The sequence below is a fragment of the Bombyx mori genome, chromosome 7 (genome assembly GCF_030269925.1).
Source record: "Bombyx mori chromosome 7, ASM3026992v2".
In the NCBI taxonomy this organism is placed as follows: Eukaryota; Metazoa; Arthropoda; class Insecta; order Lepidoptera; family Bombycidae; genus Bombyx; species Bombyx mori.
Genome location: NC_085113.1, coordinates 12,329,940 through 12,354,224, shown reverse-complemented (window position 1 = coordinate 12,354,224; position 24,285 = coordinate 12,329,940). Strand labels below are relative to the sequence as shown.

The window sequence follows — 24,285 nt, the reverse complement described above, 5'->3', positions numbered from 1 at the left end:
TAATATCTAATCACTACATAGTATAAAACAAAGTCGATTTCTCTGTCCTTAGGTATGCTTAAATCTTTAAAACTGCGCAACGGATTTTGATGCGGTTTTTTTTTTTTTTAATAGATAGAGCGATTGAAGAGGTAGGTTTATATGTATAATAACATCCATTAAATAGTGGAGAAATCAATAATAAATTACAGCTTCCGAAGCGAAGCGAGGGTGGGTCGCTAGTCTATCTATATAATTAATTATATAAAAATCAATTGCTGTTCGTTAGTCTCGCTAAAACTCGAGAACGGCTGGACCGATTTGGCGAATTTTGGTCTTGAATTATTTGTGGAAGTCCAGAGAAGGTTTAAAAGGTACATAAATAATGCTCGGAATTAAATATCAATAACAATTTTGTTTTTCCTTGAATGTGTCCCCCGTCGGACGTATTTATTTTATTTGATTTAAGCTTATTTTACACAAAAGTTTAGGTCTTTTATTTATCTATTGAGGCACTACGAAGTCTGCCGGGTCAGCTAGTTTGTTATAAATATCGTAATTAAAAATCTTCTTCAGCTATTCGAATTGGAGTAAACTTGATTGAAGTTCAATTAAAAACAAACTGTTGATGCTGATACCAAATAAAAGGTATCTTTAATTACAAAGATAAATGTCCCGTGTTAAGCGGAATGTCCCTTAAAGCGAACATCCTTTACCCCTCGATATTATTATGTAGTTCAAAAACAAAACAAAAACGTGCTAAAATAGCAAGTCGGAATTAACAATTCATTTCATCTTAATTTTTTTATAGTCTCTTTCTTGATACTGGTGAGGATATTAGAGCGAATAAATAACCCATAGACACAGCCCACTGAGTTTCTCGCCGGGTCTTCTCAGCGGGTCGCGTTGCCGATCCGGTGGTAGATTCTGCGAAGCACTGCTGTTGCTAGGGCCAGTGTTAACAACACTCCCGGTTAGAACCCCCTGAGCTCACCTACACGTCAAGGAGAATTTGGAATATCCTCCAAGGCTATCAGCATAGGTAGGAAAAAAACTGCGTATATAAAGAAACTAGATGATGATTTTTTTTGATAACAAAATCTTGTTGTGTCTTTAAAGCGGTTAGTTGCCCTCAATTAAGAAAAATAGTATTATTATTCGCCAATAGACGTCGGGAAGAGTTTATTATTGAAAACACGAATAAAACAACATTTTCTGAAAAATAAATCGTAGCTAGATCGATTTATTGTCCCCGAAATTTTATGAAAATCGTTGGAGCCGTTTCCGAGATTCTGATTATATATATATTAATATACAAGAATTGCTCGTTTAAAGGTATAAGATAAAATTATTGCACCGTCATCTATATTTGATGCGCGTGCGAGTTGTCAAGTTAATTAGGCGTCTCAAAGCCAGTGGAAATGAAGTTCAAAAATGTTGGTTTAAACAAATATGTCTCGCGATTTTCGACGTGATATAATTTTTTGACATTTTTTTTTTTTTTTTGTTTTTCTCTCACCGATCACCGGCCACGTGGCTGCCGAATCATAAAGTCTCAATTGGAATGTATAGTTAATCCTTCAAACTGGGATTCATGACTGTCTATTTGAAATAGGCAGGGTGATACGTGCGGGCCCACAAAACCGGTTATTACGCAAATTACAATTATCGAGAGTTTGATTTTTATTAATTCTTGCATAGGTGGTAGGACATCTTGTGAGTCCGCACGGGTAGGTATCATCGCCCTGCCTATTTCTGCCGTGAAGCAGTAATGCGTTTCAGTTTGAAGGGCCGGATAGCCGTAGTTAAAGTGAGATCTTAGAACTCATGTCTCAAGGTGGGTGGCGGCATTTACGTTGTAGATTACATTGTAGATGTCTATGGGCTCCAGTAACCACTTAACAACAGGTGGTCCATGAGCTCGTCCACTCATCTAAGCAATAAAAAAAAGCATCATGTAAATCATTCGTGAATATGTAAAAGATCTTATTTCAATTAGCAAAAGTTGGCAGCTGCCTTCGATATTAGACGCGCTTTGGACAAATACGACTTTAAATGACGCTGATGATGAATCGGTGATCAATAATGAAAGCAGGATCATAGAGTAGATTTTATGATCACGATTTTGATATCGTTTTAAGGATAAATTCTTGAGAAATATCCAGGGTACGATGTCAATCCTCGCCGGAACGTAACTCGCACTAATATTAATCCTAAATACAGATGCTACCTACATAAAAAAGTGTGCAAACTTTTTTCATTCTACTGAATCATATCAGTGCTGATTTTTTCATTAAATTATCAATTAAATGTCGATTGAATTCGTTAATGGTTTTCAAACATCTTTTCTGCAACGCACCATCCGGCTATGGAATGAGCTCCCCTCCACGGTGTTTCCCGAGCGCTATGACATGTCCTTCTTCAAACGAGGCTGGTGGAGAGTAGTACTCAACGGTAGGCAGCGGCTTGGCTCTGTCCCTGCATTGCTGACGTCCATGAGCAACAGTAACCGCTTACCATCAGGTGGGCTGTATGCTCGTCTGCTTGCAAAGGCAATATAGGCAATAGTGTCTATAAAACAATACTGATATTATTGATCCTTCAAAATATACATTTCTAGTAATTACGTAATATATTACGTAATATGAGAAACAATTGAATAACAAAACTAGAGCGCAATATAAACTTTGCAACATTTAATAATAAATTATCATTATTGCAATTCTAAACAACCGAAGATGTTCGATGAGGTTACTTATGCACGAAAAAAAAAAAAAAAACAGAACAAGAATTTTTTTTTATGTTTTCCGAGAACCAAACGTCGTACGCCCGGGCTAAATTAACGTTGCCTACACGAAAAAATATTTTGAACCTTACACGTAAGGATTAAAGCATAAAAACGATAAAAAGAAGGCTTTTACATAAACTTCTAGAGTAGCACGGCGTATCCTTTTGTTCTAAATGAACGAAATTCGCATGGTTCAAATTTCGAAGGCAGTAATAGTTGTTATAGGGATATAGATATGCTGCGGAAGAATTTTGGATTCCCGCGGCCCTGCGCGCACGTGTGGGTGGACACCGGGGTGGTTTTAGCCGGTAGGAGTCCGGCACGCCCCTTCGCTTTTCCCTAGGCGAAGGTAGTCCATGAGGATTTCCCCCCGAAAAAAAAAAAAAAAAAAAAAGGGATATAGATATGGGAACTTTGTTTACGTAATAAATAGTTTTTGAATTTTTTTAACGCATTTCTTTTGCTTTTTTATATCCCCTTAATATTCGTTGGTGGCCTAAGAGGGTATTCAAGATACGCCCAGACGGGTAGGTGAGCTCACGCGTTCAACTTGAGAGAATTTGCTAACAACACTAGCCTTAGCAAGAGCGGTGCTTCGCAGAATCTACCACCGGATCGGAAACGCGACCTGTGAAGATCCGACGAGAAACTCAGTGTGCTAATTCTTTTGCATAAATAGCTAATATTTTGTACATAATATAAGACATGCAGTGTATAATAAAAGTCTTGTGAGTCCGCACGGGTAGGCACCACCGCCCTGCCCATTTCTGCCGTGAAGCAGTAATGCGTTTCGGTCTGAAGGGTGGGGCAGCCGTTTTAGTGTCAACAACTAAGACTTAGAAGTCATTTCTCAGGTGAGTGGCTTCTCAGCTACGGGCTCCAGTAACCACTTAACACCACGTGGGCCGTGAGCTTGTCCATCCATCGTAGCAATATTAAAAAAGATTAGATCGAGAATCGAATAGACGCCATGAATTGTAATATACAAACGGAATAGTCACAGTCATATAATGGCAGGCAGCGACTTGGCTTTGCCCCTGGCACTGTTGAGGTCCATGTGCGACGGTAACCACTCACCATCAGGTGGCCGTATGCTCGTCTGCCTGCGAGGACAATGAAAAAAAAACAATTCTGCTTATTGTCTAAGTATATATATTTCTATTATTAAGTCTATATTTTATTACATACTACGTACATAATACATAACATGGCGAAATAAAATAAAAATAATGATATAATTAATGTACAAAAATTAGGCTTGTGGAGAGTATTAAACGGTAGGCAGCGGCTTGGCTCTGCCCCTGGCATTGCTGAAGTCCATGGGCGACGGTAACCACTCACCATCAGGTGGGCCTTATGCTCGTCTGCCTACAAGGGCAATAAAAAAAAACTCTTGATCATCACAGTCGGTTGTTCTTAGCAGAGCAGTCGTGTTCATTTGGAATCCTTATTTAATAAACTTTATTAAAATATTAGAATACTCTTGATACTGATCAGGATATCAGAGCGAAGTTATAAAATTATTGTATCGTCATTAATTTTGGATGCGCGCGCGTGTTGTCAAGTTAATGGTAAGTTTTGAAATTGTAAAAAAAATGTTTTTTTCTTTGTACTCATGTTGGAAGATACCGTTGGATTGACGTTCAGGGTTAAGTTGATAAAAGCTTGTTAAAATAAACCCTTTTTTACACAATCACAGTGTAACTAACTCACCCTGCAAACGTTGTTGGCCTTATAAATTATTTCTAGGAAAGATAAATTATCCTAGATATCGACTGCAGCGCCATCTGCCGGGCTGATTTGTGAATCTAAAGCATCAGGGGTGCCATCCAACCGCATACAAAAAAATCATTCAAATCGGTCCAGCCGTTTAGGAGGAGTCTAGTGACAAACACACACATAAAAAAATATATACAAAAGACTAGCTGATCCGGCAGACTTCGTAGTGCCTCAATAGATAAATAAAAGATCTAAACTTTTGTATAAAATAAACTTAAAACAAACAAAAGGAATCCGTCCGACGGGAGGGACATCAAATGAAAAACAAAATTGTTATTTTTATTTAATTCCGAGCATTTTCATATTTATCTACCTTTTAAACCTTCTCTGGACTTCCACAAATAATTCAAGAACAAAATTAGCCAAATCGGTCCAGCCGTTCTCGAGTTTTAGCGAGACTAACGAACAGCAATTCATTTATATATATATAGATAGATAGATAATAGATTTCATAAAAATTTCAACCGAGAACAAAATCAAAAGAAATTTTATACGCAATATCATAAGGATATTAACGAATTTTAACGTTGTGTTCACATTAAAAAAATGTGAATCGTAATATGTTTCCTTCCGCTGAATTCGTTACGATTTACGTTTGGGTCCACTAAATAAAATAAAATAACAAAAAAATAAATACGCGCAGGGCTTCCCCCCGTGTCTTTAGAAAAAGGTCTCGTTTGAACAAAGATCTTTTGTCCCTTGAAGAAAAAACGAATCGGGCGTCTTCCCTAACAAATGTTCTAACTAAAACTATTAAGGTGCTGTTACACATGCTCGTTTCAAGCATGAAAGCATGCTTCTATTGAGCAGTTGCTACTTAGTGGCATGTGTGTCAGGAATGTTGCTCAAAAGTAGCATGCTCATTTCGTGTTTGCTAAATCAAAAGGCGTGCGATTTTTGAGCATGCTAGTATCGATCAGTCGTTTGCAACAGGTATAATACAAATAAATACATAAAATACATAAATAAATAGCATACTTAAAACTAGCATGCCTATTGCTAGCAAATGTAAGCTGTTCATAAGCTTGCTCGTATTGAGCATACTCAATAGCACGCTTTTTAGCATGCTATTTTAGAGCATGTGTAACAGTACCTTTATGTTACTGATTTGGACAAATTTATTTTCGTTTTTGATTCAATAATGGTGTTTGATTGTACAAGTTTCTTTTTCTGATCGCCGTTAACGTTTCAGTGGCCGCCTTTTCCCATTGAATTTCTCGCCGGATCTTCTCAGCGGGTCGCGATTCCGATCCGGTGGTAGATTCAGCGAAGCACTGCTCTTGCTAGGACTAGTGTTAGCAAATTCTCTCAGGTTGAGCCTGTGAGCTCACCTACACGTCTGGGCATAGCTGGGCCCTTAGGCTACCAGTGATTAGGTAGCGAATTTATTTGGTTTCCCCCAGTCACAGATAACCCCGGGGGTTATCTGTGCCCCCAGTACAGTCATGAAGTTTACCAAAGCCGCTGCCTAACGTAGAGAACTTTTCCAATCCCTTGCAAATTAGAATGGAGAGTATATCGTCACATCAAACATAAAAAAGAAGGGTATAAAAGCACTGGCTCCAGGAAGAAGAACTTTGCTCCGATGGAGGGACCATCAAAATCTTTAGAGTTTTTCGCGCTTATCTTACAAAAGACGTTTTGAGCTCACACAGGCACTACCATTTTGTTTATGAGGAGGTCAGCGTCGCCTACGGTTTAGCTTGAAGAACAAAAAAATGGGAGGTTCTAATGTCCCAGGATGGGGGCCGCATTAATGATGCGTTCCTTACAAGCACTTAGCATCAGATGTGACATGGGCTTGTGTACACATCTAGGATGATACGACAGTCTCCTCATAGAATTTCTAGATTATCTGAGAGACTCTGAATTTTGACTGTTGTAATTATTTTTTTGTCTATGGAGTATGTCGTCTAAACTATTCTTATTTCTGCAGCTGCTCATGTGTCGACTATTATCAAAGCCGGTAATCTGACTTTTGGACAATGATTGGTAAATCAGAAAAACGAATTATTGACTTGGTATTCCATTGGCAGTCACAAAACTCTTCGGAACGACATCTTAGATAAATAACAGGTTAACTATTAACCTTTATTTAATGCAGGTTTTGAACCGTATTCTTTGAAGGAGACGATTATATTCAAATCAATCTGTATTGACATATCAATAATTTTTTTTTGTCCAAATGCACAGATTGCCACCTTTGATAATAGACGACTCTCATAACGTATTCTAGTGAAATTGGATCTAGCATAGGCTATGTGCTTTTTCAATTTACAACAACAGAAAAAAAACTAGACATAAAATAAATAATATTAGTCTTCGACAATCAGTTAATGCCGCGTGTTTCTTTGTTAAAAATATTACAATAATACTATTCTAATAAATAACACATTTGTTTTTAAATCTTATTTTTCCGATAAGATTAAGAAACTTAAAACATTATTATTACAGTTAAATTTAAAGTTGTTCAGCATTGTACGGACACTATACAGCAGGGACAATCAGCTTAGTAAAAAAAAAATTGCAGGCGAATAAGTATGTATCGTAATTATAAAAAAAAAATATTGTATTTGTAAGGTCATGATCACATCTGATCCTCTGTGACGTCATAATGTCTCATAAATGTAACATAATAATTTATCAGCACGTGGCTAATGCGTGGTTTTTTTTTCAATCGTGCAACAACATTTTGCGAAGCTATACGCTGCGCCCCTCTGTTTCATGTACTCTGTGGTAGATGAAGCGCAGGTAGCAAGCTGGGGATGGACGGTTTGAATGTCGAATTTTGCAGTGTTGTCAGTTCGAGAAAAAAAATACATTAGTAATATTTTTCGTCGGGGTGGTGTGCTAAATTCTGGATTTGATAATATTCAAAGAAGGTGATGTAAAAAAGAAAATTCGTTAAAAAAAGTGTATTTGAAGGCATAGTTGTAGAATTTGTTGTTTTATTATATTATTTTTATAGGAAAGGAAACCGTAATTTCCATTCCAGCTAAAACTAAAACAAATCAAATTTTAAACTAAACGAATCTTTTGGGACAATATTGAAAACAACAAGTTATTCCGAATAAATACCTATTCTATTAATTATTTTTACATGCTTTTATTAGGTTAATTAGAGATTAGCCAATTTGGAAACTTTTAACGTAAATGGTAGGTACCCAATACGAAGGTGTCCAATTAACTAGAATATTAGAAAAGTATCAAGGATCGATGAAATTAGGTAAATTTTATAAAGACGGAATCCCCACATATAAAATAAATGTAAATTCGAATTATTAGTTCGGTCTGCTGTTAAAAATGTAAAGCATTTACACTCTTTTAATTTAATTCTATGCTCAATAAGTGAAACGCCATTTTAAGTCAATTCACTACTATCTGTTTTGAGTAATTTAAAGTTTTGTAAATTACTGTTTTCGATACAACAGTATTCTGTAAGTTATCAATGATCCAATATTTCCAGTTTCGACCGAGTGAACTTTACCTCAAATAATACGAAAAGCTGCTTTATGCGTCACGAGACTATCAAAGACACGTCGTGCCATACAGACACAACTCAAAACGTGTCAAGGATTACAACTTTCAAATCAGCTTTGCAGTTTCATTTCACTTGATATCAAGGAAAATCTTAGCGGTGACAACCCAGTCGGGAAGTTCAGGAACCACTTCCCAGAACGATAAGGGCCGGACGGGGATGGGAAAGTGCGCGGGGGGAACACGGCGCGACAGCAGCTGCGCGCGCGTCGCTATCCCCGCTCCGCTTCGTCACTCCGCCGTCGACGTTCGGGTGGTGCGTACGCGTACGTCAGTTCGCCCGCGAAATACGCGCGTAACATTCAGTCGGAGTCAGTGCGTGAGTTCAAACTTTCCAGTTGACGATAGTTGCGTTGCGTTCACGTGTGCAGAGGAGCGGAGGCGTCAAGGACACAGGGCGCGGCACAGGAGCGGCTCGTCATCCTTTGTCCGGGAGGCCCGTTTGGCTGGGCAGTGACTGGCGCCATATTCGGTACGTGTGCGATATTGCACCAGTCCCGGCCTATCCGAGCGGGCCCGTCCGTCGAGAGTCGAGACCGCTACTCAGGCGCTCAGCATCCGCGGCGCGCGATCCCGTTAGCTGGCCGGTCGGTCGTTCACTGCGGTGGCCACGCTTAGGACGCGATTAGGTGTAAACGTTTGTGTTTCATATCAAATTGCACCAATCCCGGCCTGCCTGTGGCCACAGCTCTACGTGAACCAACTCAACATTACGGTCTCCAGAAGAGAAGTACTGTGCGAACAGGTTCGAGGAAAAACTCGTTGAATATACCCTCCTAAATAATGTTCTTACTACCCCAAAATCCGTGGGCACGTTGTTCCGATGAGGTAGGTCAACAAGTTTTTAATAAATTAGCATTTGGAGCGTTCGCATGTTTTAATGCATTAAGTTTTCGTAACATTGTGTAAGATCATTGTGTAGCGGTAGGCAGCGGCTTGGCTAGCGGTAGGCAGCGGCTTGGCTAGCGGTAGGCAGCGGCTTGGCTAGCGGTAGGCAGCGGCTTGGCTTTAGCGGTAGGCAGCGGCTTGGCTCTGCCCCTGGCATTGCTGAAGTCCATGGGCGACGGTAACCACTCACCATCAGGTGGGCCGTATGCTCGTCTGCCTACAAGGGCAATAAAAAAAAAAAAAAAAAAAAAAAAAGATCAGTTAACATATCACGTAATAGATGTGTTTTTCCGAGTACGAGACCACCGGAAGCCAATGTAAATTCATGGATACCTACATTATTTTCGTACGTAATTCGTAGAAAATTTTCAAACGTATCAAAGTTTGAATACCTAACCGTAAGAATAAAAATAAAATAAAAACTTGATTGTTAGTTCAAAACTCAAAAAAGGAATACCGAAATATGCGAAAGGTAACTTCTTAAGAGGCGTTAGTTAGATTATTTAGAAAGTAATTTTGTGTTCCGTTCGTTGTTTGGTAGATTTAAAAGAAAGTTCAACATTCGATACCCAATGGCTGCTATGTGACCGTACCACTGCTGGACCGGTTTCAGGCGAATTATCTTTAAGCAGCTGCGTTCGTGTTACATGGTCGGACCGCCAAAATCCAAGGACACTCGAAACGCTACGATTCAATCTAGTAACAGCTGATCATTTAATTCACATCTATTCAGTTGGCTTACGGTTAGCCCACTTAGTTTCTCGACGGATCTTCTCAGTGGGTCTGGTTTCAGTGTGAGTTTCAATTAGTGAATCTCTGTTTCCACTGCTCTTGCTAGGGTTAGTGTTAGCAACGTCGTCAGGTTAGAGCCCCCGTGAGCTCATTTACTCGTTGTGATTCTAGTATAACCCTTCGAAGTTACTAGAATAGGGAGGATAAGGCTTACATTTCAATGCCACATCGTGCGCTTGTATTTAATAATTTTGGTCTTTGGTCCGGAATAATAAAGCCGAAATTCGTTTCACCATTTTTGTGAGGGTAGATATTTTGAAATACTAAAAACCGTTATAACAATACCGTGGACTAACAAATAACTTGATTAACTTATCGTAAGTATTTTCGTTTAAATACATTAATTGCTAATTACATTAATTTGATTGTGTTACGTTTGAAATGTTGATGCCACATCCGTTATTATGATCTGTAGGCACTGCCTGCCACCAGACATGACGCCTTTCTTTTTTTCCTACCTAAGCTGATAGCTTTGAGAGGCTATGTCAGCGTAACCTGACAAGTAGGTGAGCTCACGGGGCTCAAACCTGACGACGTTGCTAACACCAACCCCAGCAAGAGCAGTGCTTCTCTGAATCTTACCACCGGATCAGAAACGCGACCCACTGAGAAGATTCGACGAGGAAGTCAGAGTGCTTCTGCTTCTACGGTCTCTTGTCAATTTTACAATTTTATGTAGTAGTAGTAGTTTTATTTTTCCAACTGAAAAGGCAAAGATGTCATACCATTCAGCCTAATATTTTATAAAGTGAAATGAAATGAGATGAGATGATATGGGATGCAATATAATCTCAGTAAAATTGTGGTCATTAACTGAGACTTTTTCAGTGAACTTTTTGGAGGAACCCGAGAAGTTACGTCCAGCGGCTTTGTTTAATTTTCTCACATTTGTGCACTTTCACAGATACTAAACAGTTAATAAACCACCATTATTACACATTTAAACCTGAAGAAACACTAAATAGACAGAATAAAACAAATCACACAACTTCACTCCTCGCGTTTCCCGCCAAAAAGTCTTTCAGAGTTTGACATTTGTCTAGGTTAATCTTATTGTCAATACATTGCGTATTTAAATCACATTGCGCGTCAATATTATAGCCACTTACCACGCGGCTCTAAAATGAACATCCAGTTTTCGGAGAGCTTCAAGCTAGGTTGGCGAATCCTCAACGATGGACGTTTAACTGTCCCTGGCGTTGCTGATGTCCATGGGCAACGACGACCACTCACCATTATATAGACAGTGCCTGATAAGGTGAAGCTAAAGACGTAGTAGGTGATATAGTAGTAGTTGCTACTGGTCTAATGGTTAGTCGGCGTGGCCTAAAGGATAAGACGTCCGGTGCATTCGTATGTAGCGATGCACCGGCGTTCGAATCCCGCAGGCGGGTACCAATTTTTCTAATGAAATACGTACTCAACAAATGTTCACGATTGACTTCCACGGTGAAGGAATAACATCGTGTAATAAAAGTGAAACCCGCAAAATTATAATTTGCGTAATTACTGGTGGTAGGACCTGTTGTGAGTCCGCGCGGGTAGGTACCACCGCCCTGCCTATTTCTGCCGTTTCGGTTTGAAGGATGGGGCAGCCGTTGTAACTACTGAGACCTTACAACTTATATCTCAAGGTGGGTGGCGCATTTACGTTGTAGATGTCTATGGGCTCCAGTAACCACTTAACACCAGGTGGGCTGTGAGCTCGTCCAACCATCTAAGCAATAAAAAAAAAATAGTGTCAAGGGTCCAGGTTCGACTCTCGGCCGGTGTTGCTTATTGCGATAGACGCGTAAGATTAGATAATTTATTTCAAACTTACCATTATATAAGGTAATTAATACGGATGCTAATGAAATTCAAAACTTAAAGCACCAAATTAACAATTTAAAATAAATTTCGACTTAGATTATTCTACAAGGCATTATTATTTATGTGGTTTAATAATATGCAATACATTGATAGCTCGACATTTATTGTGGTCTCAAATGACGTCATCCGTGACGAGCTTTCTTTAATCGAGCTTTGACCTCTTGACTGTTTTTTTTATCGCTTAGATGCGCGGACGAGCTCACAGCCCATGTTAAGTGGTTACCGGAGCCCATAGACATCTACAACGTAAATGCGCCCCTTGAGATATAAGCTCTAAAGTCTCAAGTATAGTTACAACGGCTGCCCTGACTTTCAAACCGAAACTCATTACTGCTTCACGGCAGAAATAGGCAGGGTGGTGGTACCTACCCGCGCGGACTCACAAGAGGTCTTAACACCATTAAACCGTTGCTGTTTCAAACCGTTGCTTTATATGTTTGTACATTTTACATCGACAACTCATACAATGACGTCATAAATATAGTCGAAATTAGATAACTATGTATTATTAATGATATCTCTGAAACTGTTAGTCATAATTATCTTGATAAAATTTAAATGGGATCACACGAGAAGCACGCTTTTTTGAATAAAAGTGTCATCAATATTGGTTCATTTAGAGTAGTAAACTACTGTGGTAAAGCACAAAAAAATTAGTCTTAATTGTGAAACCTTAACATTGAAATCAGCTACAAAAAAAACACGTTTTCTTTGTGAAACTTTTTGGTATAATTCATTCGTCCAATCCATCGCAAATAGTGAACCGCTCACGACAAAGTTCACTAGTCAACTGAATTATGAAGAACTAGCTTTTGCCCGCGACTTCGTCCGCGTGGAATAGTTATGTACTTTGGCATAACGCTAAATTTTACCCGCGACTTCATTTACAGCACTCAGGATTGGAACTTCATTACTGAACCGGTAGATGGCGTTGAAGAAGCTAGATTTTGAGATTTTTTGACAAACAATTTTTTTATATTTGGTAAAAAAAAAATTTTTTTTCTTAATAATAAGTATCCTATGTTACTTCTAATACCTCCAAGAATATGTGTACAAAGTTTCATGATGATCGGTTGAGTAGTGTTCGCGTGAAAGCGTAACAAACAAACTTATATTCACATTTATATATTAGTAGGGATGTGTAACTACCGAGCGAATGTCCATAATCATTTGGTTCGTGTATAAAACCATCGCGCAGAAACTGCAGGCGAGTGTTCGTCTCAATTCGTCTCTGCTCGGCGAGCGTCAAAACGAGCCATTAAATGTCTGACCATCAATAATAAAATGCCCAAAACACGTCATTACGGATCCACCCGATCCATTAACGGTGCTTTTATGTACCACAAGCAGGCAGGGTGGATGTAGCTACGCGTGCGGACTCAAAAGACGTCCTACCATCAGTAAAATATGCACGTGCGATCTAGCCGTGATCTCGCCATAGAGAAGCCAGAATATCCATAGGGAAGGGAGGCTACCGGTAGTTCGGTAGCCAACATAAACATTTACTTAAAGCACTCCCCGTGGAACATCACGCCCGATCCAGTGGACCGAATGGTAAACAGTCGACGTCGCCCTAAACACGTCATTACGGATCCTCTCGAACCATTAACGGTGCTTTTATGTACCACAAGCACCGGTCATCGTCCTCGTCGAACCCGTCGCTTGCGACAAAGGGCTCGACGAGCAAATTAACCCATAGACACAGCCCACTCAGTTTCTCGCCGGATCTTCTCAGTGGGTCGCGTTTCCCATCCGGTGGTAGATTCTGCGAAGCACTGTTCTTGCTAGGGCCAGTGTTAGCAACACTCCGGTTTGAGCCCCGTGAGCTCACCTACACGTTAAGGCGAAGCTGAAATAGCCTGTCAAGACTATCATATCAGCATTGGTAGGAAAAAGAAAAATTAAAATCGAGAGGTGAAAAGGTTTAAGCGACATTTTTACAACTTTACAGCAGAGCCATTTAAGAGCACTAGAGGTCCCGTTAATTGCAATTGTAAGTTTGTACACTATTAAGATTGTATTTTATACTTCTATAATCACAAATTTCGCCAAGACTACACTATTAAAAATAATTACAAAGACAAATAATATTTAATCTATTCTCAATTTGACAACAGACGTCAAGAACAAAAGCTAGTGACAATGAATAGTATGCATGCGTGTGTGAGTCAAATACATGGTACGTAGTCTGTGTAATGTTTTCTTTGTCGATTTAATATATCTTTTATGCATTATTTTAAAAAAATATTAGCATTGTGCACTTCTTCTCTATATTCTCTATAAGTGTGGAAAATTTCATACTCCTCCGTCTGCGCAATTTTCGTAAAAAGGGATACAAAGTTTTTGCTTCACGTATTAATATAAAGATTAAATTTTGGAATTTTCAAAAATCGTAACAAAAACACTTTCAAGCTATTTAAATAGAGTCAGGAGAGCCATTTAAAGTTTAAAATTTTGAAACAATTTAACAATAAAACTTCTTCGGCTATTTGAATGGAGTAAACTTAATTGAGGTTCAATTAAAAACATCGAACTGTTGATGCTAATGCCAAATAAAACGGACCTTTAATTACAAGGATAAATGTCGCTTAAACCAAATAACCTTTCACCTCTCGAAATAATTATTGCAAAAACATTCCGTTTCGCGTGAATTGCATTTCATTTCATTAAATGAAAATGCACAATTAGTACAATAACATTGTTAATGACATTCGCGACGGAAGCGCTTTTAGCTTGTCATCTGATAGTCTCTTGGGATTGGTCAATAAACTACTGTGAACTCGCCTCAAGGGGTCAACAAGTTCAAGAGCCAACGCGACTTCTTTTTTTATTTTTATTTCCTAGATGTGTGGACGAGCTCACAGCCCACCTGGTGTTAAGTGGTTACTGGAACCCACAGACATCTACAACGGCTGCCCCACCCTTCAAACCGAAACGCATTACTGCTTCACGGCAGAAATAGGCGGAGTGGTGGTACCTACCCGTGCGGACTCACAAGAGGTCCTACCACTAGTAAATTTGAATCATTTAAGTCTTTTTTTATTGCTTAGATCGGTGGACGAGATACCGGCACAGGTGGGCTGTGAGTTCGTCCATCCATCAAAGCAATAAAAAAACAAATTGAAGATACCACCGCTGCTTACCGGAATGTTATAAATCTGTTTTATTATTATTGTTACACTGTTATTCTTTCATCGTGAAATTGGTTTGAACACACGTTAGATCAAGCTTTGATACGTAATCAACTATGTATCTAGGTGTTTGTTTAATGCCAAAAAATAATTAAATTACCATATAAATTTTTGTATCGTGGTCCGGTTTGGGTTATAGACAACTCTGCGTATGCCGTGAATCCGGTTAGGAGCTTGGCACAACCGTTACACAATTGAGACTTGGACCTCACGCCTCAAAAGGAGTGATGGAATCAGCGTTCGAATTCAGTTAACTGGCGGTAGGACCTCCTGTGAGTCCGCACGGGTAGGTACCACCCCCTGCCTATTTCAGCCAGCCGTGAAACAGTAATGCGTTTCGGTCTGAAGGGTGGGGCAGCCGTTGTAACTATACTGAGACCTTAGAACTTATATCTTAAGGTGCGTGGCGCATTTACGTTGTAGATGTCTATGGGCTCCAGTAACCACTTAACACCTGGCTGTGAGCACGTCCACTCATCTAAGCAATAAATAAAAAAAAACAGCGTTCGAATGTGTATAGATACCCCCGGTAGCAACACCGCGGAAGTCTAGTTCTCGTCTACTAAACTAGTAACAAAAAATAAAGTATGTATTAATGTTTCCGAAACAACAAATGTTCTTTCCTTATCAGATCGATCTAAATTGTAAATTCATCTTTATATTAATACGTGAAGCAAAAACTTTGTATCCCTTTTTACGAAAATAGCGTGGACGGAGGAGTATGAAATTTTCCACACTTATGGAGAATATAGAAAAGAAGTGCACAATGCTAATATTTTTTTAAATAATGCATAACAGATACATTAAATCAATAAAGAAAACATTACACACACTACATACCATGATTTGACGCACACACGCATGCATACTATTTATTGTCAAACTTTTGTTCTTGACGTCTGTTGTCAAATTGAGATTAAATATTGTTTGTCTTTATTAATATTGTTAGTCTTGGCGAAATTTGTGATTATAGGAGTATAAAATACAATCATAATAGTGTACAAACTTACAATTCCAATTAATTATAGTCGAATTTCGACTACTGCCGGACCTTTAGTTAATATTAAATCACCCTTGAATATATGTATCTCAAAATTTTGCTGTCTCTAGGTGAATTCGCAGTTTTATTAGATGTTTTTCTACATTAATAAGTAATAGGTAAAATGAAAAATCGTATGCTGTAATGCTAATAAATAATTGAATAGCGCGGGTGACTGTTATAAAATGTATATAATGTATTATATTATTTACATCAAAATCAAGTTTAGCCTAGTAACACAAACTGAGTTGCTCTATAAAGAGAAACAACATTTAAAGCTATTGCTTCACAACTTTTTATGTTTTTTATATTTCAATCTTCAAAAATGTTTTAATATTTTTAATGTTCCTTCTTCTAATGTTTCAATATTCAAAATTCCATTTATGTCATCTTTATAACATGTTAACCTCTTTTTCGTATAGAGGTTAATATATTTAAATTGTCATTTTGAGTTAAATGAAAATTTTGTATACAGTCTAACCCGACTAGGAAATCATAGTCGAAGTTGTCGTCATTTTTAACAAAAATATTGACATGGTTTTCAAATTCGAAAATTTTTATTTTTAAAGTAACCATTTCGATATGAAATTGGCTAAAATTAAATATAAAAAAGAAATATTCAAAAATCATGCATCGAATTGAAGACTGCAAATTATTGTCTCGAGGAAAATGACGATGGTATGTCACTGCACGTAATGTATGCAATTGAAGATCAGCTGACGCGCGGTTCAACGACCTCCGATGGTCGCCATTTGCCGTAACGTTAGCGGGTTCACGAAATACGAATTTGCAAAGCCAATTAGCGTTTACTAATGTTCACTGATGGACCGATATCACGGACATCCCGTGATTGTGATTTTATGTGTCACATTTTCTCTTTCAGATAATTAGACTTATATTAGAATAAAGGAAAAGGTTGAACAGAGTAACTTTTTATTTTTTTAATTGCTTAGATGGGTGGACAAGCTTACAGCCCGGCTGATGTTAAGTGGTTACTGAAGCCCATAGACATCTACGACGTAAATGCGCCACCCACCTTGAGATATAAGTTCTAAGGTCTCAAGTGTAGTTACAACGGCTGCCCCACCTTTCAAACCGAAACGCATTACTGATTCACGGCAGAAATAGGCCGGGTGCGGACTCACAAGAGGTCCTAACCACCAGTAAAGTCTTTGTTCATTTGATAATAGAACTTATATTAGAACAAAGGAAAAAGATCGTAAGGCACATAGTAACTTTTAATTTGATAGTCAGTTTAATTATTGCGCTCTTAAGTCGTGTTTTTAATTACATTTTTTTTGATTTGTCAATCATTTTTCTTATTTTTTAAATTTCGAGATTCTCTCTCTCTCTCTTCGATCGGTTCCTCACTGCTGAGGATCGTGACTCCGTCCGATTTCGTCAACCAACTGTCTCCATCGATCCCGCCCTGCAGCCCGGTGGAGTGCGTCGCTGATAGGTATCCCCAGTTCCTCCGCTATTTGGTCCGACCGTCGTTTGGGACCTCTACCCCTAGGCCTTTTTCCCTCTATTTTACCGGTCACCACAATTTCGAGATTAGCTAATCAATAAACATTAACATCGATGTACATATTGACCTCTGTAAGCAGTTACGGGAAATTATCCCGTGTACGCGATGCATGTTATGCAAATCGATTCACGAAATTGCCTCAATATTTCTCGATTTTAATTAACATTACGGTACAAAATGACTTCTTGATTAAACCGGTGCATCAATCAACCATCCTAATTATAACTAATATTCAAATTTCTATATACATTTTTGAAGTTTGATAGTTTTCTTCGTACAATCTAGATAAAATATAATTTAAAATTCTTTCGTCATTAGCTCATGCAACCGTTACGATATGTTTGATCCAATTTTTGATTCCAATGTCGGTTTATCTTTTTTTTTTTATTGCCTTTTCAGGCAGACGAGCATACGGCCAACCTGATGGTGAGTAGTCACCGTCGCTCATGGACGTCAGCAATGCCAGGGGCAGAGCCAAGCCGCTGCCTACCATAAATCTGCATTTTCTTTAGAAGATCTTTAAGCTGTGTATAGTTATGAGAAATTGGAAGGAACACTTGACTGGTACAATTATTGTTGACTAACCGTACTCGCCCGCTTCGTGGGGCATTTAAAATTAACATTATTATTTATTGTCATTATTATTAGGGAGTCCAACACTAATATAAATATTAGCCTATCCATTAAGTACATGTATTTTCTACATGGATACCAAGGTTCAAGTCAATCGGATGCATGGTTCAATAGTTATATCGGAACATCCGTAAAAACCACTGTAGATTTATATATTAGTATAGATTAGAAAAAAAATCGCTTATGAAATCCGCTTATAGTATCTATGACTTGTTCTTCTTTGAAGGTCAGATAGGAATGCGAAGTTGTTGGTTGCGGTTTGATTGTTCCCCTGTGTTCATAGGTAACAACACACTCCTTCAGGTGTGACGATGCTCACCAGCCTTCGAAGGCAATAAACTATCTATCAGAAATGTTTCCGGTTCCTTCCAGATTTTTGCGATTCTAATTTATATGGGCACAAATCATTGGCAATAGACATTACATGCATATAAACCAACTTGGGAACCGTCGATCGAAAATGAAATTACTGACTGAAAAGACGCTTTTATACATTCAAAATACTGATAGAAATTGTTTGGTAATTGTCGAGTTGAATTGAAGTTGGTTTTTAATTGTCTGTCTCCTGTTTTTTTTTCAATAACCTTTTGTTTTTGAGTTGGAGTTGAATCAGTCCACTTTGATAAATTACGCAATAGAACCTAAGGCTCTAGTAAATCCGAAATCGGCAGTGTTCACGAATGTTCACATGCCACAGGCAGCAGTACTCAACTTACTATCTGCTTGCATGAGTTAAGAAAACTTCAAAGATAGTGACAAATATGATTAAATTATGACTCATAATTGACATAAATACATCATAACTAATCTTATATTATTTAGAGCTAAACCTTTTTAATTTGATTGGGTATAATATGAATTCTAATAAGGACTAGTGGTCGCCTAGTGGTTGCAATTCGACCATAATTCATTGAAGTAATTAGTTTGAATATTATTAGGTTCTATTGTCAAAGACTGTACTTCTATAATCACAGATTTTGCCAAGGCTACACTATAGACAAATAATATTAAAGACAAACAATATTAATCTATTGTCAATTAAACCACAGATTTTATTAACTTGTTCTTAATTTGAAGACAGACTTAACAATAAACAAAAGAGTGTGTATGTGTCGAATACATGGTAGGGAGTGTAATTTATTTATTTATTGATTTAATGTATTTTTTATGCATAATTTTAGCGTTATGCACTCCTTCTCTATGTTTTCTATAAATGTGGGAAATTCCTACTCCTCCGTTTGCGCGATTTTCGTAAAAAGGTGTACAAATTTTTTGCTTCACGTATTAATATAAAAAGATGATATGAGGCCGTCCGCGCAAAAGTGGCCTTACCCACAATTTTTCATATTCGTGCTTATATATTATATTGCAATTTATTTAAAACATATCTAATAAATTTGCAAAACCGGCCTATACCTAGTCTCACCCATAGAGTGATGGCTTTATAATCATTAGATGGCTTTATAAACATTATTTCATCTTCTCGCATTAAAACTGTACTAGAGGTCCCGCAGTAGTCGAAATTCGACTATAATTAATTGGAATTGTAAGTTTGTACACTATTATGATTGTATTTTATACTTCTATAATCACAAATTTCGCCAAGACTATACTATAAAAAATATTAACAAAGACAAACTACATATATTCTATTCTCAATTTGACAACAGACGTCAAGAATAAAAGTTTGACAATAAATAGTATGTATGCGTGTGTGCGTCAAATACATGGTATGTAGTGTGTGTAATGTTTTCTTTATTGATTTAATGTATCTTTTATGCATTATTTAAAAAAAAAATTAGCATTGTGCACTTCTCTATATTCTCTATAAGTGTGGAAAATTTCATACTCCTCAGTCCGTGCAATTTTCGTAAAAAGGGATACAAAGTTTTTGCTTCACGTATTAATATATAGATAATCTCAAAACTTACTAATTTTACAGGAGAGTGTTTTAAAGGTTTAACATGTGATATTTTTAATATTAATCATCTTTGCAACATTTATTTTTTATTTTTAACCAGTTACATCGTCTGTCTTTCAAAGTAAGATAAAATTATGTATTAATTTTGTTAATAGTAGTCAAAATATAGGTAAACAACTAAACTACGCTCTTTTGACAGTATTTAGGAGAAAAATACTGGTGATACCAAATTATTCCGCGTATTAACTCAATTTTAAAATATTTTTTGAAATTGCACACTTTTAATACGAAAATAGGATTTTTGCACGTATTGTTTTTGCTTACGTAGTAGTGTAAAAGTAAATTCATAGACCTCATTATCTCAATACTAACTATTGTAAGCTTAGGCCACTTTTGTGCTGACGGCCTATAATATTATAATACGTATAAAATAATGTGATATAATGTGTTTTAATCTGAAAATAAACTTAACAAAAATGCACTTTGATCTTAAGCTTATACGGTATTAATGGTAAGCGGAAAGATGATTCACGGCGGCGACGGTAACCGTTACCGGTTCGCCGTTGGCCACTCACGGCTTGCGGTACCCGCATACCTACCTACCTGCGAACTTTACAGGTTTGTACTCGGTCGTGTTTCGTTTGATTGCATTTTTCATTTCTGGTTCTTTGATGATCGACGCTTGCTTGTAGCAGACTTGAGAGAATTTGACTTCGATACTCTCAAAAGCGTTCCTTGGTAATTTATTCGTTATTTTATTTGAATGAAACAGTGATGAATAAATATTTTATGGAATCTTGACCGAATCTGATCTACTTAAGACTATTAGATTGTGGTATTAGACCAAATTTCCTTAGACTTTTTAGGGGATGTGGTATTAGATTTTTTTATTTATTTATTTATGTACACACAGAAAAAAAGACATAGTACAGAGTAATAGGAAAATTATGTACAAAGGCACTGCTTATTTCTTTAAGAAATCTCTTCCAGCAGACCTGCGAGAGGATAATGAGAATAATAATAAAAAGTGATAAGTGTGTGTAGAACAAATAACACATAACTAAAATAACAAATACAACATGAGAATTATAGTAATGCACATACACATACCAAATATTGTTAAACTTTAGATTTAGATATGAAACGTCAATTTTCTTTAAAGACTTTTTATTTCTCGACAGCGTTGAGATATTTTATTACTAACTAGCGGCCCGCTCCGGCTCCGCTCGGGTTTTTAACAAAAATTTCAACGATATTTGACTTTGTTTTATTTTTTTAAATAAACGAACACTTATTGCGGCACAACTATAATAGTTAGACATACGCTGTCACGACACTTTTTGTAAATAATAATGTGTCCTACAAAGTCGTAGTACATTATTTTATTCTATCATCAATAGTTTTCGCAGGGCACGCGATGTAAAGAATAGTTTAGGTAATTTTTTTACACCTTGGGTTACATTATTGGAGTTTTAGTAAGGATCCCTCATTTAAAAAAAAAAAGAGTATAGCCTATGTCACTCGGGAATAGTGTAGCTTCTAAACAGTGAAAGGATTTTTCAAATCGGTTCGGTAGTTTGGGAACCTATTCAATACAAACAAACAAATCTTTCCTCTTTATAATATTAGTATAGATAAAGTCTACAATTTAGACTAGCTTACTAGCAAGATATTGGCGATTTTGAAGCGGTTACCACCGGATTAGTTCACAACCTCCCAAGGCTTATAAACATGATGTTTTTGTGGGTTCTCCACAGCTTATTGTATTTCTCGGCGGATCTTCTCAGTGGGTCGCAATTCCGGTTCAGTTCTAGATTCAGCGAAGCACTGCTCTTCCTAAGGTTAGTGTTATAAAGTCCTCGGAGGTTGAGCTCCGTGAGCACATCTGCCAGTTCTGGCGTAGTTGGAACACCTCATTAGACTACCATTATTTTATTAAGTAGCCTATACCTTATACCCTATACATTGACTTTTCAACTGATAATAAAAGTTCGAATGATTTATTCACTAAGTAATGGTGATTAAAAATTCGCGTGTTCCCAACCCAGGGTCAAAGTTTCAAGTGATTAATTTACGGGCTTTAATCATGCGGATATTCTTTGTAGTATTTAGTTTGATTTTGGCGAATCGTAGACATAATAATAATTAAAAGTTCATTTTAATATATACTAATATTATAAAGCTGAAGAGTTGGTTTCTTTGAACGCGCTAATCTCAGGAACTACTGGGCCGATTTGATACTGGGCCGAATTCTTTCAGTGTTAAATAGCCCATTTATTGAGGAAGGCTATAGGCTATATAACATCACGTTAAGACCAATACAAGCGGAGCACCAATAAAGAATGTTTAAAAATCGGGGTTTTTTTCCCTTTTGAGAGCTTCCGCTGCGTGCGCTGCAGAAACGGTTAAAGTTTCGCTAAAATAATGTCTGACAGAATTGTTCCCCTTTAAAAGATCTAAAAAAAAGTCCGTGACAGCATATGTCTATATGTTAAGGTTGGTTCACTATAACGTTTTTTATGCTAACCAAATTTGTTATAAAATAAAGCATTCTTTGTGAACTATTCCACGCGGACCAAGTCGCAGGCAAAAGCTGATGGTTTAATATCGCCTTTATAATTCCATCTGTTATTGCGTCAGTTTTCTTGGTAACCGAGGACTTTATTAAGAAAACTATAATTAAAATTGAAACAGTTTTGATATTTTTTGTCTTTCAACGTCACGTAATCATACAGATGCTCCGTATCACTACTACAAGAAAGAGACAGAAGGATATTAAAAGTAGATTAAGATCAGTCCTTTTTCAATAAGACCACTTGTTTCTGATCAGTCGTGCGTTTCAGTTTCAAGGGTGGGTGTCGTGGCGTATCACCTCTTTGATAGAAATCCTACAATGACTAGACATAGACTAAGACAGAGATTTTTTGGCGGGAACGCGAGGTGTGAAGTTGTGTGATTTGTTTTATTTTATTTATGCAGTGTTTCTTCAGGTTTAAATGCGTAATAACGGTGGTTTATTAACTGTTTGATATCTGTGAAAGTGCACAAATGTGGGAAAATCAAACAAAGCCGCTGGAAGTAACTTCTCGGGATCCTCAAAAAGGTTCACAGAAAAAGTCTCAGTAAATGACCACCAGTTTACTGAGATTATATTTCATCCCATATCATCTCTTTTCATTTCATTTAATTTCATCCTAGTTGATTAATGTCTCAAATTAATCATCTTCAATCCATTTCATTTCACTCCTTAATATCATTTTTCGCAAAAATAAGAATATGAATTAAAATAAGAAATGACTTAAAGGTCTTAGTTACCAAGTCATAAAATCCCTTAAAAAAAGAGAGTATCTTACTTGAGACCTTAGAACTTATATCTCAAGGTGGGTGGCGCATTTACGTTGTGGATGTCTATGGTCTCCAGTAACCACTTAACACCAGGTGGGCTGTGAGCTCGTCCACCCATCTAAGTAATAAAAAAAATAAAAATAAAGAGATTAAGACAAAGACTTGACAGGTATGATTTTGAAGACCGGGAAAAACAATTGAACGAGAATGACCATTCACTGTCAGTGGTAATTTTTAATACCCTTATTAAAGAAATTAAATAGACAACAAACGTACGAACCGACTGATCAGTGGGGCTGCTGTTACGATTGAGACTTCGGCCTCATGTCTCAAGGCAGGTGACCGCATTCACGCTTTAACTACTCCTGCAACCATTTAACACCTCATATTCGAACACTAGTGTAATGATAAGGAAATTTATAAGCATATTCTTACCTGAAGGGTAGGCAACGCACTGGCGTAAACGCTGGTGACCGTGGGCGGCGGTGAATCACTTACCATCAGGTGACCCGTCTTGCTCGTTTGCCATTCGTTGTTATAAAAATAAAAATAAAAAAACGTTGTGTTTAATTGCTTAAATGGGTGGACGAACTCACGGCCCACCTTTTGTTAAGTGGTTACCGGCGCCCATAAATATTTACAAAGTTAATGCCGCCACCCACCGCAAGACAAGAGTATTAAAGTCCCACTTTTAACAGTACAACGGTTGCCCCGTGCTTCAAAAACACATTACTGCTTTACGGCAGAAATAGGCAGGGCGGTGGTACCTACCCGTGCGGATTCACAAGACGTCCTACAATCAGTAAAAGTTAGAGACGAGTTAAAAGACGAAGGCTTTTATCAGATGTCGATATTAGTACTGATATGATTGTTGTATCGCAGATGGGAATGCAAGTTTGCTTTGCGGCAGAAATAGGGACGCAGGAGCTCGTCGTAACTTTCACGTTTGGTTCAATATATGAACGTGTAAAACATCAGATGACTAATAAC

General features: G+C 37.5%; 1 long non-coding RNA gene and 2 other non-coding genes across 3 annotated transcripts; all 3 read left to right on the top strand.

Annotated features, from left to right (window-relative positions):
* The first annotated feature begins 8,518 nt into the window (after window positions 1–8,518).
* Mir92a (microRNA mir-92a) lies at window positions 8,519–8,599 on the top strand. Its single transcript, NR_107711.1, has one exon. It is a non-coding gene; the product is annotated as a microRNA mir-92a (primary transcript).
* An 85-nt stretch (window positions 8,600–8,684) lies between these two features.
* Mir92b (microRNA mir-92b) lies at window positions 8,685–8,772 on the top strand. Its single transcript, NR_107271.1, has one exon. It is a non-coding gene; the product is annotated as a microRNA mir-92b (primary transcript).
* A 7,581-nt stretch (window positions 8,773–16,353) lies between these two features.
* Window positions 16,354–18,588, top strand: LOC134199178 (uncharacterized). The gene is made up of 3 exons (XR_009973552.1): window positions 16,354–16,543; window positions 17,796–17,960; window positions 18,402–18,588. It is a non-coding gene; the product is annotated as an uncharacterized LOC134199178 (long non-coding RNA).
* Window positions 18,589–24,285: the final 5,697 nt, after the last annotated feature.